The following is a 16,402-nucleotide window of genomic DNA, read 5'->3' as shown; positions in this document are numbered from 1 at the left end:
TCAATGGCCCTGTTTCTTGGGCCAAAATTAACAGCAAACCCTACAGTGAAATGACTGATTTGTGGACCCATTTAGCCAAAGGAAACTGCCTATCTCCTGTATGTATTTAGAGCCAACGCCTCAAAATGCTCATCCCAGAGCTGCATGTGACCCACACGTGGACTTGATTTGACCCTTGTATAAAGAGAAGAATTCTCTGCTATTATTAACCCAGAGGGGGATTACATGTGAAAATCTGGATTTCTGGCTTCTCTGGAATGCCGTTGTGTGTGGGAACGCTGGTGGATGTTCTCGCACAGTGGTAGGTGGCTGTGGGTCCCCACACAGGGCCCCGACCTGCCCTTGCCTGGCTGCCAGGAGCACCTGTGGGCCTCACCTGGGGCAGCACCTGCATGCCTGGAAACTCTCCATCCCAGAGAACCAGACAACTTCCCCGCCAAACACTGGCACAGGCCACCCATCTTCAGGCGCACAAAGATTAAAACTCCACAATTGTTCCTACTCCACCTGCCACCCACTCACTCCAGCAAGAAGGAGGCCTTGGGCTCCAACCCACAGGCCATTTCGGTGTGGTTTGGCTGATGCTCCTGCTTTGGCCAGACAAGGAGAGACTCTTGAGCCGGACAGACCTTGCCTCATGGCCCCTTACAACAAAGAGAACCAGTAGGAGCCCCAGGTAAGGGCCCATGCTGAGGCTGCCCCTCAGGTGCTGGGCCTCAGTTTTCACATCTGTAGAGTGGGGATGATAACATGAGACTTGAGTGATAGTGCTTGGGAGAACCTCAAGATCTGATTTCCTGTGCTTTATCATCACCATCCCCTGGAGGTGACAGGGCTGGCCTGGAGGAAACGCTGGTGGGGGGGTTCATCAGAGCCCCCGCCTCTCCTTGGCCAGTGTTCCCTCTTCCCCAGACCTCCAACCCTCTTCTATCCAGGGGCCCTTCCTGGGACAATGTAATGCGATCCTCCAGACTGGAGCCCGGGAGCAGAGCTGGGTCTTTAGGCCATAGGAAGTGACCTTTTCCCTTTTCCTTTCCTTTCTTTTTTTTTTTTTAAGTTTTTTAAAAATTATTTTTGAGAGAGAGAGAGAGAGAGAAAGCACAAGCAGGGGAGGCACAGAGAGAGAGAGAGAGAGAGAGAGAGAGAGACAGAATCTGAGGCAGGCTCCAGGCTCTGAGCTGTCAGCACAGAGCCTGATGTTGGGCTTGAACTCACGAACCTCAAGATCGTGACCTGAGCCGAAGTCGGATGTTCAACCGACTGAGCCACCCAGGCACCCCCCTTTTTACTTTCTTTTTACTATAATTCACATACCCTAAAATTCATCTTTTAAAATGTGCAGTGCGTGGCTCAGTCGGTTAAGCATCTGACTTTGGCTTAGGTCATGATCTCACGGTTCATGAGTTCGAGCCCCACATCGGGCTTTCTGCTGTCAGCACAGGGCCTGCTTCAGACCCCCCTCTCTCTCTGCCCCTTCCCTGCTCTCTCTCTCTCTCTCTCAAAAATGAGTAAACATTAAAAAAATTAAAGACAAAAAGAAAAAAAGAAAATGAGACTGTGCCCATGGTACCTGGCCGGTGTTCAGAGTCTCTGAGCCCAGGGTCTCCCAACTGTAGTGGGCTCCAAGGGGCCAGCCTCATGGTAACACCTTTGATGTTTCAGCAGCATCACTAATTTTGTAATCTTTCAATAGCACAGCAGATTCCCATTCCATCATCTTGGATTTATGCATATTTTAAGCTGTGATTGCAAATAATGGAGCCCTAGGACACATCTTGAATGGTAACTAGTAGTTTAATTCAGAATTTAAAAAGGTTATCTATTTTTCTACACTTGTAGAAAAAGTTGCAATGGACTGAATGTTGGTGTTCCCCCAAAATTCACATGCTGAAATACTAACCCCAGTGTGAGGGTATTAGGAGGTGAGGCCTCTGGGAGGTGATTAGGTCAGGAGGTTGGAGCCCTAATGACTTGGATTAGTGCCCTTACAGAATAGACCCCGGAGTGTTCCCTTGCTCCTTCCACCATGTGAGACAGCTATCTGTGAACCAGGAAGGGGTCGCCTGACATCAAATCTGCAGGTGCCTTGATCTTGGACTTGCCAGCGTTCCTGTGAGAAATTAAGTTTAGGAGCCTCCCAGTCTATGACATTCTATTATAGTAACCTGAATGGACAAAGACAAAAGTCTTGCCAGAATTTGGTGTATGGATTTCATCAAAATTTGGTTTTCCTGTTAAAATGTGAGCAGACACCCATTTGCTTTTGGAATGATCATTTTTGATGCAGTCAAACCACATAAGACAAGGCCTTAATTCAAAGTGGTGCTGTCCAGATGCCGGATACACTTCTCACAGGTGCTACCTGCCAGGCTGACCTCACCTTAAGTGAGGGGGTTGCTGACCTTGGATGGAATGCAGGGTGGTTATTAGCCCTGAGCAAGTGCAAATAGTCAATTAGGAGGAAAAACCAAAGCAAAACAGAAGAAAAGAGGAGCCCATCAGAGCAATCCAGATACTTAATTATGCAGCTAGGCCAGCCACACAGGCAGCAGCTGGGCTTAGGGTACTGAGACTGATACGGGCTCCTCATTTTTACCATTGACAGGAAAGACCTTCAGGTCATACAGATGCAGCAAAAGACCCCAGGTGCAGAAGGATCATACTTTTGAAGGAGGTTGCCTTACTCTGTGGATGGGGGAAGCCACAGTTTCTGGGTGCCAGGGCCTGCACCACTCTCCTTGCCTCTTCTCTTTCAGGTGTTGGAGACCTATGCCTGGTAGGTGCTCAGGTGAGGGTTGCTACCTGTCCTAGAATGGGCCACTGGGTCCTGAGTGGAGCCAGGTCTCCTCCCTATCTTTTCCCCTCTATTCCTTCTCTTTGATAGAACCTGGCCCAGAAACTTGCTTCTAGAAAGGGGTCCACAGGGTCTGTGCCTGTGTTCTTCAAAGATGGTGCAGGGGAAGTGGTTAAAAATGTAAGTATCTGGCAATTCTGGAACAGGAGGAAATATTTGCAAATCATATATCTGATAGAGAATCAACATCCAGAATATGTAAAAAAAAACAAAAAAAACAAAACACACACACAAAAACTTACAACTTAACAATAACAACAACAGTAAACATCCCGATTAAAGATGGGCAGAGGACTGGACTAGTCGTTTTCCAAAAAAGACATACAGATGGCCAACAAACACATGAAAAGATGCTCGGTGTCACTAATCATTAGGGAAGGTAAGTCAAAACCAGAGAGATATCAGCTCACACCATTAGGATGGCTACGATTGAAAACACACACACATAACAGAAAATAACAAGTGTTGGTGAGGACGTGGAGATATTGGAACAGTTGTGCACTATGGGTGGAATTTTAAAATGGAGCAGGGGCACCTGGGTGGCCCAGTCGGTTAAGCATCTGATTCTTAATTTCAGCTCAGGTCATGATCCCATGGTTCATGAGTTTGAGCCCCACATCGGGCTCTGCACTGACAACATGGAGCCTGCTTGGAATTCTTGCTCTCCTCCTCTCTCTCTGCCTCTCCCCCACTCTCTCTCTCTCAAAATAAATAAATTAATAATCCTTTTAAAATGAAGCAGATGTTGGAGCGCCTGTGCGGCTCAGTTGGTTGAGCGTCCGACTTTGGCTCAGGTCATGATCCCACAGTTGGTGGTTCGAGCCCCACGTCGGGCTCTGCGCTGACAGCTCAGAGCCTGGAGCCTGTTACAGGCTCTGTGTCTCCCTCTTTCTCTGCACCTCCCCCAGTCTCTCTCTCTCTCTCTCTCCCAAAAATAAACATTAAAAAGATTTTTTAAATTAAGAATAAAAAAATAAAATGAAACAGATGCTATGGAAAACAGTTATGGTACCTCCTCAAAAATGAAACTTAGAATTACCATATGATCCAGTAATTCCACTGTGGAGCATATGCCCCAAAGAATTGAAAACAGAGCCTCAGGGAGATATTTATACACCTGTGTTCATAGCAGGATTATTCAAAATAAAATGTGGTTTACCTATATGAAGCAATATTATCAGTATTCAAAAGGAAGGAAATCCTGACACCTGCTACAATGTGGATGAACCTTGAGGACAGTACACTAAGTGAAATATGCCAGTCACAAAGGACAAATACTTATATGAGGCGCCTAAAATAAATTTGTAGAGACAGGCACTAAGAGTGGTGGGTGCCAAGGGCTGAGGAGGGGAAATGAGGACTTAGTGTTCAATGGGTAGTGTTTCAGTTTGGGAGGATGAAAATGTTCTGGAGTAGATGGTGATGATGGCCAGACAGCAGTGTCAATGGACTCAATGCCAGTGAACCATACTCTTAAAAATGATTCAGATGGCAAATTTTACATCGTGTGTATCTTACCACAACTAAATATAAATTAAAAAAAAAAAAAAAGATATCTAGGTTTCACTCCAGGCCCTGGAATCAGAATCAGGGTGTGAGAACCTGTATTTTAACAAGCTTTTGAGATCCATTGCCCATGCGGCCCTCAGCTTCCCACTGCTCTATTTGGGTCCTCCCAAGCCAGTCCTCTCAAGGAACTGCAAGTTCATGCTGTAAGGGAGATAAGTCAGAGGAGATGTCTCTGATGTCAGTGCTGGCACCTGGACATCCAGGGAAGGAATCAGTGCTCAGGAGGCATAGCACTATTGGGCCTGCTGTGCCTTTCTTGGGTGATGGGCAGGGTGTCAAAAATTCAGTACCTAAGATAAATAGCATCTCATACAAAATTTTATTTTTTGATTTGTTTTTTTAAAGTTTATTTGTTTTGAGAGAGAGAGAGAGAGAAAGAAAAAAAGAAAGAAAGAGAGGGAGAACCCCAAGCAGGCTCCACACTATCAGTGCAGAGCCTGATGCAGGGCTCAAACCCTTGAACCATGAGATCATGACCTGAGCCGAAGTCAAGAGTCGGACGCTCAACCACCTGAGCCACCCAGGTGCCCCATTTTATACAAAATTTAAAAAAGATAAAATCAATGCCAAGAATCCCTTGTGATCACGATATCAACATTTTAAAGACAGGTTGTTGCTCTCTTTATGATCTTGCCTCGTTGTGCTAGGGTTGTTTCTGATCAGCTCACAGCTCTTGGGCTGTGCAGCCAGCATGTCCCCACTGGGCAGTGTACGAGGGTTTACTGTGTGACAGGCCAGCACATTGGGCAGCGTGAGGCTTTTTATACAGTCATGTTTTTTGACTGTAGAGTTCTTACTTTCCCACACGGTTTAAACATGAGGGGATATTTTGGTAAGTGTATATAGGACACTCATTGTTCTTTCTCCCACAGACTCCAATATGGCTCAGCATGGTGCCCACAACAGGTCACTGGTAACCCTGGCAGGTTGGCCCTCGCTGGCCCACACAGCGGCTGGAGGACAGTGGGGAGGCCCGTGAAGAGTGTGACAGAGGACTTCAACTACCTCCATTTTGACCTTAGCTGGTACTTTCTAACTGATTAAGTTCTCCTTTCCAGCTTGTCTCTTAACTCAGGTAAAAGACCTGCTGGGCAAATCATCCCGTGATGGGAAGAGCAGTAAGTTCTGTCCTGATGCCAGCGAGCCCCCGTGTATTTGACCCCAAGACAATGATGAATTGACCTTCACTGCCCACTTACACATTCCCACTGGCTTTTGTCCCACATTCTCCCTATTCTCCTTATATGTCCACATTCTCTAATACCTGGAAGTATTTTCCGCACTTAGGAGACAGTCTTGGAGACTCTAGTCCGCTGTCTTCCTGGGGTTGGCCTCGCTGAAATAAATTCCTTTCTTGTTTCACCCACCACCTGCCTCTCTGCCTTTGGATTTTGCCAATGGGAAATGGCCGAAACTGGTCTATTTGGACCAGGTGCTCTTGCGCCCCAGTGCCCTGGTTACAAGTGGACCTGGCATCAAAATGAGAAAACACATTCTAGGGGGCCTGGTGGATATGGGTGGGAGCAGGCCTGGGAGTCACCCTGTAACATGGTCACCCTATAACATGAAGAGGTGCAGAGGCCACTGGCCTGGGCGATGATCCACCACAAGGACAGAGAAGCTTCAGCTATAGGGCCCCACACCCACCTCTCTAAGACCTGAATCTTGATTTGGAGCTCACATTTTCCTATTCTTTTCCTTTTAGAGATGGCCTCAAAAGCTTCATGCCTGGGGCACAGGGTGGGGATGGGCTAGTGGCATGGGGGGGATGATGTGGGTTTTTTTCCTTTGCTTAGAATTTAAAACAAACAACAAACCCCACAAGCATCCCTCAACTAATATATGCTCAATGGAACAATGACAAAGATTTAGAAGTGTCTAAATTGAGGGGCGCCTGGGTGGCTCAGTTGGTTAAGCATCCAACTTTGGCTCAGGTCATGATCTCATGGTTCTTGAGTTTGAGCCCCGTGTTGGGCTCTGTGCTGACAGCTCCGAGCATGGAGCCTGTTTCAGATTCTGTGTCTCCCTCTCTCTGCACCTCCCCTCTTCTCTCTCTCTCTCAAAAATAAATAAACATTTAAAAAAAGGAGTGTCTGAATTGAAAAGTGATTCTCCCTCCTTCTCCCTCCAACCCCTAGCCTCCAGCAGTGACACCCACTAACGGTTGCTGTGTGCCCTTCAGACATTCTCTCTTGTTTATTCCAACACACATACTCTTGTAAAGAACTTTTAAAAAATGACAGTTCACTGATATTTGTGGGCATCTTCTTGAGCCCTTGTGAACTAGGGAAATTGCAGGGATCCTGGGAAGGCCTGCTCTTCTATTCATGTTAGGACCTGCACCCCCACCCTACACATGACTTAATGTAAGTCCTCCTCGTAAAGTCAAGGAGTTAATGATTTCTTTGGAGACTTCCAGCATGATGGATAACATCTAAGGAGTGACTGGTGAGGTTGTCCTGTACATTTTCCAAGACCACTGACTCCAGACACCATGACACCAAGACTCCTGGCTCCTGAGCACTTGTCCTTGCTTTGACCAGTTCCTGGATGCCTGAGAGAACACATACACCAGATCACCATCCTTAATAAATACCCCAGACCCCAAGCAAAGACAAGACTTACTCTCCTTTCCTTCCTGAGTCTTCCAGACACTCTGTCTGTATTTGCTGTATGTTTTCAGTAAACTCTGCTCTCACTTCCTCTAGGCTTGCACTTGATTTCTCTCCTGTGGGAAGCCAAGGGCCCTCTTGGCTGATCCTTGGACCCGGCCAGCCTGCATCACTTGTACAGAGAGCTTCCTCACGCTTTACCCAGGTGCATGGGATTCTACCCTGTGGCACCACTAGGAGGCAACGCCTCCCTGGCATATTCCTCGTGGAGTCACACCCTGGAAAGAATCTTCCCAGTGGGCTTTACTATTAAAGTCTTTTCTTTGGGTTAAGGCTTTGAAGGTGGTCCCTAAAATAAAAATACAATAAAAGGTGTGGTGGTGAGAAAACGACTCTGGATTCTGTCATACTTGAGTCAGCGCCCAGATTCACTGTCCCTTTTCCTTTTTTTTTTTAAGTTTATTTATTTATTTTGAGAGAGAGACAGAGAGAGAGAGAGCGCGCAGGAGGAGCAGAGAGAGAGGGAAAGAGAGAGACCTCCAAGCAGGTTCTGCACTGTCAGCACAGAACCCGATGCAGAGCTTTAAACCTGTGAACCATGAGATCATGACCTGAACCAAAATCAAGAGTGGGACGCTTAACCAACTGAGCCACCCAGGCACCCCTGGACTCACTGTTTCCTATCTTTATGACCGTGGCCAATTTATTTAACTTTCCTGAGTCTCGATTATCTTGCCTGTTAAGTGGGATTGTTGTAAAGATTAAACACAGTTTAGTGTGAAAAACCTCAAGCCCATTGTCTGGCAGAGATTGGTATTCAGTAAATAGTTTTTGAGTGTCTTAAGTAAGCATAAACTGAATGAAGTATAACAAGGGTAAGATTTTAGCTTCCGTTTAAATGCCCAGGGTCTTTCAGGTAGGGTCGGTGGGCGTTGGAATACATTGTTCTTAATTCCCCTGTCAATGGCAGAGGAAGCAGGAAGCCTGTGGGAAGGCAGGACTAAGAGTCAAGCCCAGGCCTGGCCAGCTGTCCCCAACGTCAGGGACACTTTGATGAGACAGGGATCAATTCCCTTCCAAACTCACGGCTCACTCACCAGCCCTTAAGAATGTCAGACACAAATCTTGGTTTGTGTTTTTCCAAGGTTTTCTTTTACCAGTGTTCTTCCTCCCTGGCCTCATAGCAGCTCTGTGCTGACAATATTATCTAAGTCATGCTAAGTCGGTTTCCTGCGGCTCCTGGGGACCAGCGTGCACGCATTAATCGGCAAGCACCTCTCATATTTCAGTAGTGCCTGTGCAGCAGATTGGCTAGTTTGCAATAGTCAACTCCCAGAGACTGAGAGCCAGGATGGGACAGATTTTGTTAGCTAAAATGCAAAGGGAAGTTACTCAAATAAGAGGCCTAAGCGCTACTAGCAGAAGGGAGGTGGGGAAGGGGCATAAGTAGAGAAAACATGGGTTTTGTTTGGCAGAACCAACAGTTACAGCCAAGGAGACACCAAGGAAACACCAGCCAAGGTGTTTCACTCACCTGAGAGCCCCTTGCTAGATGGGTCTCCCCTGACAGCCCCTTACATGAGCCAGTTTGAGCCAGATTGGAGTTGAGGACTGCATAGAAGTGCCTCACCCTTCCTCCTCACCCCTGAGTTGTCCTGAAGTTACCTTTAGCTCATTATAATACTAAGATCTCCTCTTGTGGGTGGAGTTTTCCACCATTTTTTCAAACATACAATGTACACACTAGCATGTTGACAGTCTAGGAATTGACAGTCTTGCAGAATTGAACCAAAGTGCCTAAGTAATAGGATATGTATACGTTCCTTAACGTATATGCAAGCTCCCCTCCCCTCCCCCTGATACACTGAAAAAAAGCTTTCTATACTAACTCCACAGGGAGATGGTGCTTTGAGAGCCATCTCCCTGTGTTCTCACCTGCAACAAATAATAAAAAGTTCTTTGCTTTCAATGGTTCCTTGGGTTGTGTTCAATATGCTGCACCCCAAGTGGCAAACCCCTTGAGTCCTGTTACAATTTGAGGAAGGGGCGAGGGGTCTGGCAATGATGGGCACTCCTGCAGGGTCCACTCTGGGAGGCGAGGACTGGTGTGGGAGCAGCTGTGTAGATTTGGGTGGGGGGCTGGGTGTGAAGGAGGGGGCATGGCTGAGCATCCCAAATGGGGTTCTCATTTGCTGTGTTCTTCTAGATCTATGTGACCACTGTGGTCTGTAGTGACCCGTGACTCATGGCAAGTGTCTGGGCTGCTCATGTATTTATAGATAAGTGTTCCTACACACAGCTCAGCATTGAAAACTTGGGAGGGTTACATCAGAGGAAATATGTCTTCAGAAGTTCACTGGGACCTCTGTAGCCCCAGACCACCTTGTGTGACATGAGAGAAAGCCAGCATTTGTGTATTTCACACTAGTAGCTTATGAAGCCCCCTCACCTTGTAGGCTCTGCTGGTTCCAGGTGTACTGAGTGCACTCAGCCCTCGGGAGCTCCCAGGCAGATACACTGGCATTGTAAAGTTGTGCATGGTGTGGGGGGACAGGACTTCTCCCTGGGGAGGGACTTGCCAGGTGGGGAAAACAGGGAGGGAGCTCATCCTTGAAGCCTGAGGAGAATTCAGCTGGGCGCAGGAGCAAAGGGGAAAGGTGCTCTCAGAAGAGGGAACAGCAGAAAAAAGGCAGAGCCCCTGATCCCATTTCTCACTGTGGTCACGATGACTGCCACACTGAATGGAGATGCAGTGGCTGTTGGGGGGCAGAGGTCTACAGAGAGCACGTGCTCCCCTCACTGTGGTTTTAAATATGAGGAAGTTGAGGCAGTGGAGGGGTTAGGGCTTTGGTAGGGACTCTGGGAGGTGAATGGGCACTAGGAGAAGAGACTGGGTCATAGTGAAGCCACCAGTCCTGGCTGGCCTCATGCCAGGCAGCTGGACTTGACTCCTGTGCACAGCCTTGTCCCTCATCACACATCTGTCTCCTCTGGCTGATTCCAAATGCTTTCTCCAAAATGGGCAGATGCTTTTGAGCTCCTCCTTTTAAGGAAGATAGAAGGCCTTTTGGCATCATCTGGAGAAGCACAGCAGCCACATGCTTGAGTCTATCAATTCTATATTGGGGTTTACCCCCCAAATGTGCTCATGCTCGTGTGTACCAGGAGACCCCACATGCATGTTCCCATTCATGAGATCCCCAACAAATAGCAACCCAGATGCCCAGTTGCAGTAGGACCTGTAAGTCCATCCCCACATATTCACATGAGGGAATATTACATGGCAACAGAAACAGACAAACCACATCATATGAATGGCTCTCAAAACATAACCCAGAGCAAAAGAAGCAAGTCCCCGAGGGGACACACAGTGTGAGTCTGTTTATATAAAGTTCAAAAGCAGAAAAAGCTAAACAATATATTGCTTAGGAATACAGATGAAGCCCAAAATAAAACAAAGCAAAACTCTGAAAGAATCCACAAAAAAAAAAAAAAAAAAACGCTGCTACAGCTAATAAGCAAAGTTAACAAAGTTTTGGGGTGCAAGATCATTAACCCAAAATAAGTTGTGTTTCCAAACACCAGCAGTGAAGAATCCAAAAAGGAAATTAAGAAAACAATCTCGTTGATGATAACATCAAAAAGAATAAAATATCTGGGAAAACGCTTAAACAAGGAGGTGAAAGACCAACACACTGAAAACTATAAGACCTTTTGCTGAAGGAAGGAAAGAGGGTCTGAACAAATGCAAAGACACCCCATGCCCCTGGTTGGAAGACTCAATCCCACACAGCTGGGGATGGATGGGGATGGATGGATGAATCTTCCCTTGCCCCCATCACCAGCTCCTCCCTGATTGGGAACCTGGGAATTGCCACAAGGGTCTCGGGGGGGCCCCCTCTGCAGCTCCCTCTCCTGACTGGCTTGCTCAGGAGGGCAAACTAGTTGGAAAGCCAGTGTGTATAGGGCCTCCTTGACGTTACCTGAGAGCTCAGTCTGGTTTTCCCTGGCTGGGAGGGCTCAGACCAGCACCCATGGGAGAGAGGATTGGAAGACCAAGGCTGACCTCCCAGTACCCACCTGGCTTCCATGGGGAGCACCCTCTCCTTTTCAGTGGTCCTTTGCCACTCTTTAGGTGGACTTCCTCTCCTAGGACTCCCAGGACCTGGGAGGGTGCGCCACACTATTGGCGGTGTGTGTGAACAAGGACTGTGTCCTTCAGGGGCTGTGATGTTGCTGAGGCCACAGGGGTGGGGAGGGATGCTGGGTGGCACACCAGTGGGAGTGAAGTTGATGTAGCTCAACATGATGCCTGTGGCAGCCAGCTCAAGAGCCAGGCTGCTGGGGCTGGTCCTTTCTCCTCTGCTCATCTGCTGTGACAGCACTTAGTAGACAACACCATATTAATAAAAGACAGTGTAATAGTAATTGTACAAAAAATAGGAGTTCGGGTCTTCATTGAGAGTTTTCTGCTGACCTCAGGCAAGATGCGTGAGGAGCTTTGTTTGCTCATCGGCCTTTCTGGTCCTGCCCTGCCAACTGAGGAACAGGGAGCTCTCACCCATGCACAGCCCCACTCACCGGAGACATGGGCTGGAACTGTCAACATTTGAGCTGTAAAAGTGGGCATTTAAGAAACAAGGAAGGGTTAGCACAACTCCTCGTTTTTACATCTAAGAGAACTAAGGTCCAAACCCCAAGGCTGCCTGGTGGCTAAGGATCTGCTTCTCTCTCACAGACTCCTGGCAGCCTGTTTTTGGAGGGGATCTGGGCAGTACCTGTCACGGGGTCAAGCGAACATACGCTTTGGCCCAGCACATCCACTTCTAGGGGTTTACTATCTGGAAACATTTTTACACATACAGAGGCAATATATGGATGTTTATTCCAATATATTTTGAACCAAGTGAAAAATTAGAAGCCTCCAATTTTTTTTTTCATCTCGATTAGGAAATTGGTAAACCATTGATGATAGATCCAACCATGGGCTGTGCAAGTATCAGATACTCTAAAGTAGAACGTTAAGTTCTAAAGTGTAAATGTCTTTATTATTAACTGGAAAAAAAAGTTGTACTAAGATCTTTCTGGTATGATCCAGTTGTACAAGAACAAACCTTGATATGCAAAGGTCTAGAGCTATGTTGCTCAACATAGTAGCCACTGGCTATATGCAGCTATTAAGCACCTGAAATTTGGCCCATCTTAACTGAGATATGCTGTGAGTTCAAGTATAAGACAGCAAACTGCCATTTTTTATGTCTGATATTAGAGCTCAAAAAAAGTGGGGGAGTAGTATTTGGCCGAATTTTGAAGTACAAAACAAATGACATATCATTAATAAGTTTTGTTTTAGTAACAACTACATGTTGAAATGATAATAGTTGGGATATGTTGAGTTAAATAAATTCTAAAATTAGTTTCACTTATTTTAACATGGCTTTCCTTTTTTAACACGGCTACTGTACAATTTAAAGTTATGCCTGTGGCACAGTTGACTGGGAGGCACTAGTTTAGAACAATACACATCAAACCATCAAGCGTGCTCAGCAGTGGGGCTGGGGGTGTTAGGACCTTCATCTGGCTCTTCTGCACTGTTGTACAACTTTATATATTTGTGTATTACCTCTCCAATGATTAACAGAAAAAAGATGCTGTTGCTGTGACTCCTGGCCAACATGCTTTCCACCTCATCATGCCTGACACATTTGCCCTCCCTAATACCCAATCTCTAGGGAGGGCCCATGGCCCATGGAGAGAGGCCACCTGCCAATTCAGCATTAATTTTACCTTGGGTCATAGCAAGTGTGACCAACCCTTAAAGAATGAACACAGGACTTCCTGTCTCCCTGCCACGTTTACGGGGAGAGCAGACCAGATGGGGTGAGAGCCAGAAGCAGTGGGGGGAATGGGCAGGCACATAGCAACAAGAAGACCTGGCAGCTGGGAAGGGGAGAGCTGTGGGCTGTCATTAGCTTGTTTTCTTTAAGCTATCTCTAGCATTGGAAATGTATTCTTCCCCCTGACATAGATAGCAATTGAAGGCACAGTTTCTGGAAAATAGCAAGTTAAATTGTGGTGTTTTCTGTGGGAGCCTGGGAAAATTGCTCCTGTTTGTGATGTGTGTCTGGGGCAATGAACCAACCATTTCCTGGACCCTGGTTGCTCCCAGTGGATTCTGTAATTTATTCACCGATTGCAGAATCTAATAGAGCTAGAAAATGAGGGGCATAGCAGCCACCGACTGCCCGGGTCCCTTTGCATATCAGTGTGTCTCTGGCTACTACCTTTTTAATGGAGGCATTAAGGTGTTGAACCCCATTAACTTCTAGGTTGTGGAAGAGGATCCGGGATTGGGTCCATTATTCCCCTGGATGGCCGCCTCTATTTTCCCAGGCCCAGGTTTTGTGTGCGTGATGTGCGCACACACGTGCACACACACACACACGCACACACACACACAATTAGAGGACATCTTGAAAACATTTCCAATCAAAGCAAAAGGGAGATTTCTAAAAATATCAAATGCTCCAAGTAAGAGGATTTTAAGTTAATGGAAAGTGTGTTTTGTTTTCACTTAGTTCAGTACAAAGATGACTAGCCACTTAAAATGCCTGAATATCATTCTGTTTCTTGTACTTATCAACTTTGCAAAGCAAATAGGTGGGGTTGCAAAGAGCCAAACCAAACAAAATTCCAGACTTCTCCTAGAAAATAACCAATAAAACACAAACAATTACAGCAAACGCTTTCAACATTAGTTGACGTTTCCAATTACATTTTCTGGAGCCTGAAATACACTGCAGACAGTGGCCAATTTATGCTATAAATACCATCGCAAATGCCATGAATTGAAACTGCTGCTGGGTAGTGTGCAGAAAGATATTTGGTGAAGATTGCCAAAGACAATCCTTCGCGAAATTCAAACCTGTCTGAAGTCCGCTCCTAGAGAGGCTGGTGTCCTTTTTAATTCCTCCCTAAATATTTAATTCAGACAGAGCAAATTTGTCATATATTTTTCCTCCCTACCTCTCTGCCCTCCTTCATTTTCAGTTCCTATTCTTCATCAACCCAGGAATGACTCTTGTAAACATTTCCATTCTTCCCCACCTCTGCCCCTGCCTGCTCCTCATTATTTCTGCTACTTTTTGCTAAACTTAAAAAAAAAAAAGGTATAATTTCTGGTAACAAAACGAAAATGTATTTGTTATAGAAAATGATTAAAGTAAAAGAAGAAGAGGAAATATACAAATCTACCAAGGAATAAATAAACATCACCCATATGGCCTTCATCCTAGAATAACAACAGATAGACTTTCAGTATATTTCTAGGTTTTTTTTTTTTTTCTGGGAACAGATTAGACGTGTGTGTGCGCGTCTGTCATGAAAAGCATGTTCATTCTGCACATTATCATTATACATTCTTCTCTGTCCTTTTGCAAGTAGCCACATTATATTTCATCCTGTGGATAGACCATGGTTTACGTGCCCAATCCTCAGTTTTGGACATTTGGGTTGTTCATGTGTCTCACTGTAGTAAACAATGCTATGTAAATCCTGGCCTACCTTCAGGATTCTTTCCTCAGAATGGATCCCTAGACGTAGAATTGTACTTGGGTGCATACTACTCAACTGCCTTTCAGAAACTGGTTCTTACTTCCCACTGGTAGTGAGAGGGAATTCCCACCTCCCTTCACAGCCCTGTGTAGTAGAACCTATCTTTTCCCTGAGCTTCCCCTGACCCTGAGGTTTTAACTAATAGATGAAATATCAGCTGATGAAGGCTTATAGATATAACCCCTGCCCCCCGCCCCGGAAGAACTTTAGCGATAGCAAGGGCTCACGGGAAGAGGCACGCTCTCCAGGAAGCACAGGGACAGAGGTAAGATGCTAAGAAGTAACAGTAAGCAGCAAGGAGGCTGAGCCCTGGAGCTGGGACTTCTCTGCAGATCCCTGGCACCTACATTTAGAAGCCAGCTCTGAGGAAGCCTCATCACACTGGAGCCTGGTGTTGGCCGGCTGACACAGGGCTCGTTCCCTCAGGGAATCATCCTGGAGGCCTTGTCAGCTGAGAACAGATACACCCTTATCCAGCCAGTCTCAGCAGCAGAGGAGCAACAGGCCCCAGGAAGCAAAGCCCCCAACCTGAGCTTCCCTGCACCCGCGCTTAGCCCCACCTGAGCTTACCTGCTACAGTGGCAGAGCGGGGAGGGCCCAGCCTGGCCTCCAGCTTCCTCCTCTGGCCAGACAGGAAGCTGGCTGAGGAGGGCCCACCCTTTAAGAGGAGAAGTCCACATGAGGAGCATGTGAGCGCCCGTGCCGGGCCCCTCATGATCCTGGTGAGGCAATGGCCCCATGACCTCGCTCCCAGGCCAGAAAAGGAAACCAGGGCCCCATGTTGCCAGGCTGCTCAGTGTGGGATCCCATGAAAACAGCCTTGGGATCTGAGAGAGGTGGGGGGAGCCAGAACTTTCCCTTTGAAGTGACCCTCCTCCCCCCGCCAGTCCTTCCCCTGCTAGAAATGTCAGCATGGTTTGCATAATTGAGACAATTGGACATAATCGTTCTTTCAGAAGCCCCTCATCAGGCGGGCAGTGCCCGGGCCCTGAGGAGCTGGGAGAAGGCAGCACATGGCACTAATCATCCGTAATCCTTTCTCAAATCATCTGAGGCTGAGCCAGAGGTCGAGGTGAATTCCAGTATGCATGCAGTGTGAGTCCCACATGACTCCCGTCCCCATCCGGGCGTTCCTAACCCCCACTGTCCCCATCCTACCAGCAGCCTGCATGACCCGTATCCACAGTCACCCTAAAACCACCATGGGGGGTGTACTGTAAGAATGGGCATGGTTATTCCAGCTTTCAGTGAGCTTTCTCAGCCTAGCAGGAAAAGAGATCAGCCAAACCCTGAAATTCTCCTCCATTCAACCCCCTAGGCAGGGGGTTGGGTCTCCCTACACACTTGTGGGTCTCCCGGGGTGCCTCTCTCATTTCCAAGAAGAGTGCACAGAAGTGCAGACAGACTGGATGCAGCGGCAGTTAGGGCGGTTTCCATTTCGTAGATGAGGACACAGGCCTCTGAGTGAGCATGTGAGGTGGAGCAGGAACGTATGTTAGCCCCCCAGAGCCCTGGCTGGGGTGCAGCCTGAGCCTGGGGCCATGTACCCACCCTTAAGCTGCAGGAGCCCACTCCCACACCTGGAGGACACCCAGGGGCTCAAGGAGCCTCTGACTTCCAGAGGTGATGCTGGATTGTGAAGGTGGATGAGGCCATTTTCTGCGGAGGGGGTCTGTCCTTTGCTTTCATCAGCTTCCCTCAGGTATGTGCTTACCAGAGGTGGACAACTGTGTCCCATGAGAGTGGGGGTGAA

The 16,402-nt window shown here is 47.2% G+C and overlaps 1 protein-coding gene across 2 annotated transcripts in view; it reads right to left on the bottom strand.

The window, feature by feature from the left end:
• Window positions 1-16,402, bottom strand: part of TRPM1 (transient receptor potential cation channel subfamily M member 1) — a 142,656-nt gene that overhangs the window by 79,487 nt on the left and 46,767 nt on the right. Inside the window, exon 1 of one of the 2 annotated variants that reach the window (XM_086711360.1) lies at window positions 15,220-15,342. The exons of the other annotated variant lie outside the window; for it this stretch is intronic. The gene's annotated coding sequence lies outside the window, so the exon portion shown is untranslated. Of the gene's footprint in view, window positions 1-15,219; window positions 15,343-16,402 lie in introns of those variants that run through there. 2 annotated transcript variants of the gene reach the window in all.

This window comes from Puma concolor, chromosome B3, assembly GCF_028749965.1.
Source record: "Puma concolor isolate L17-30 chromosome B3, mPumCon1.1.hap2, whole genome shotgun sequence".
Taxonomy (NCBI): Eukaryota; Metazoa; Chordata; class Mammalia; order Carnivora; family Felidae; genus Puma; species Puma concolor.
Note: the sequence above shows the minus strand (reverse complement) of the source record. Positions and strands in the feature narration are given on the sequence as shown.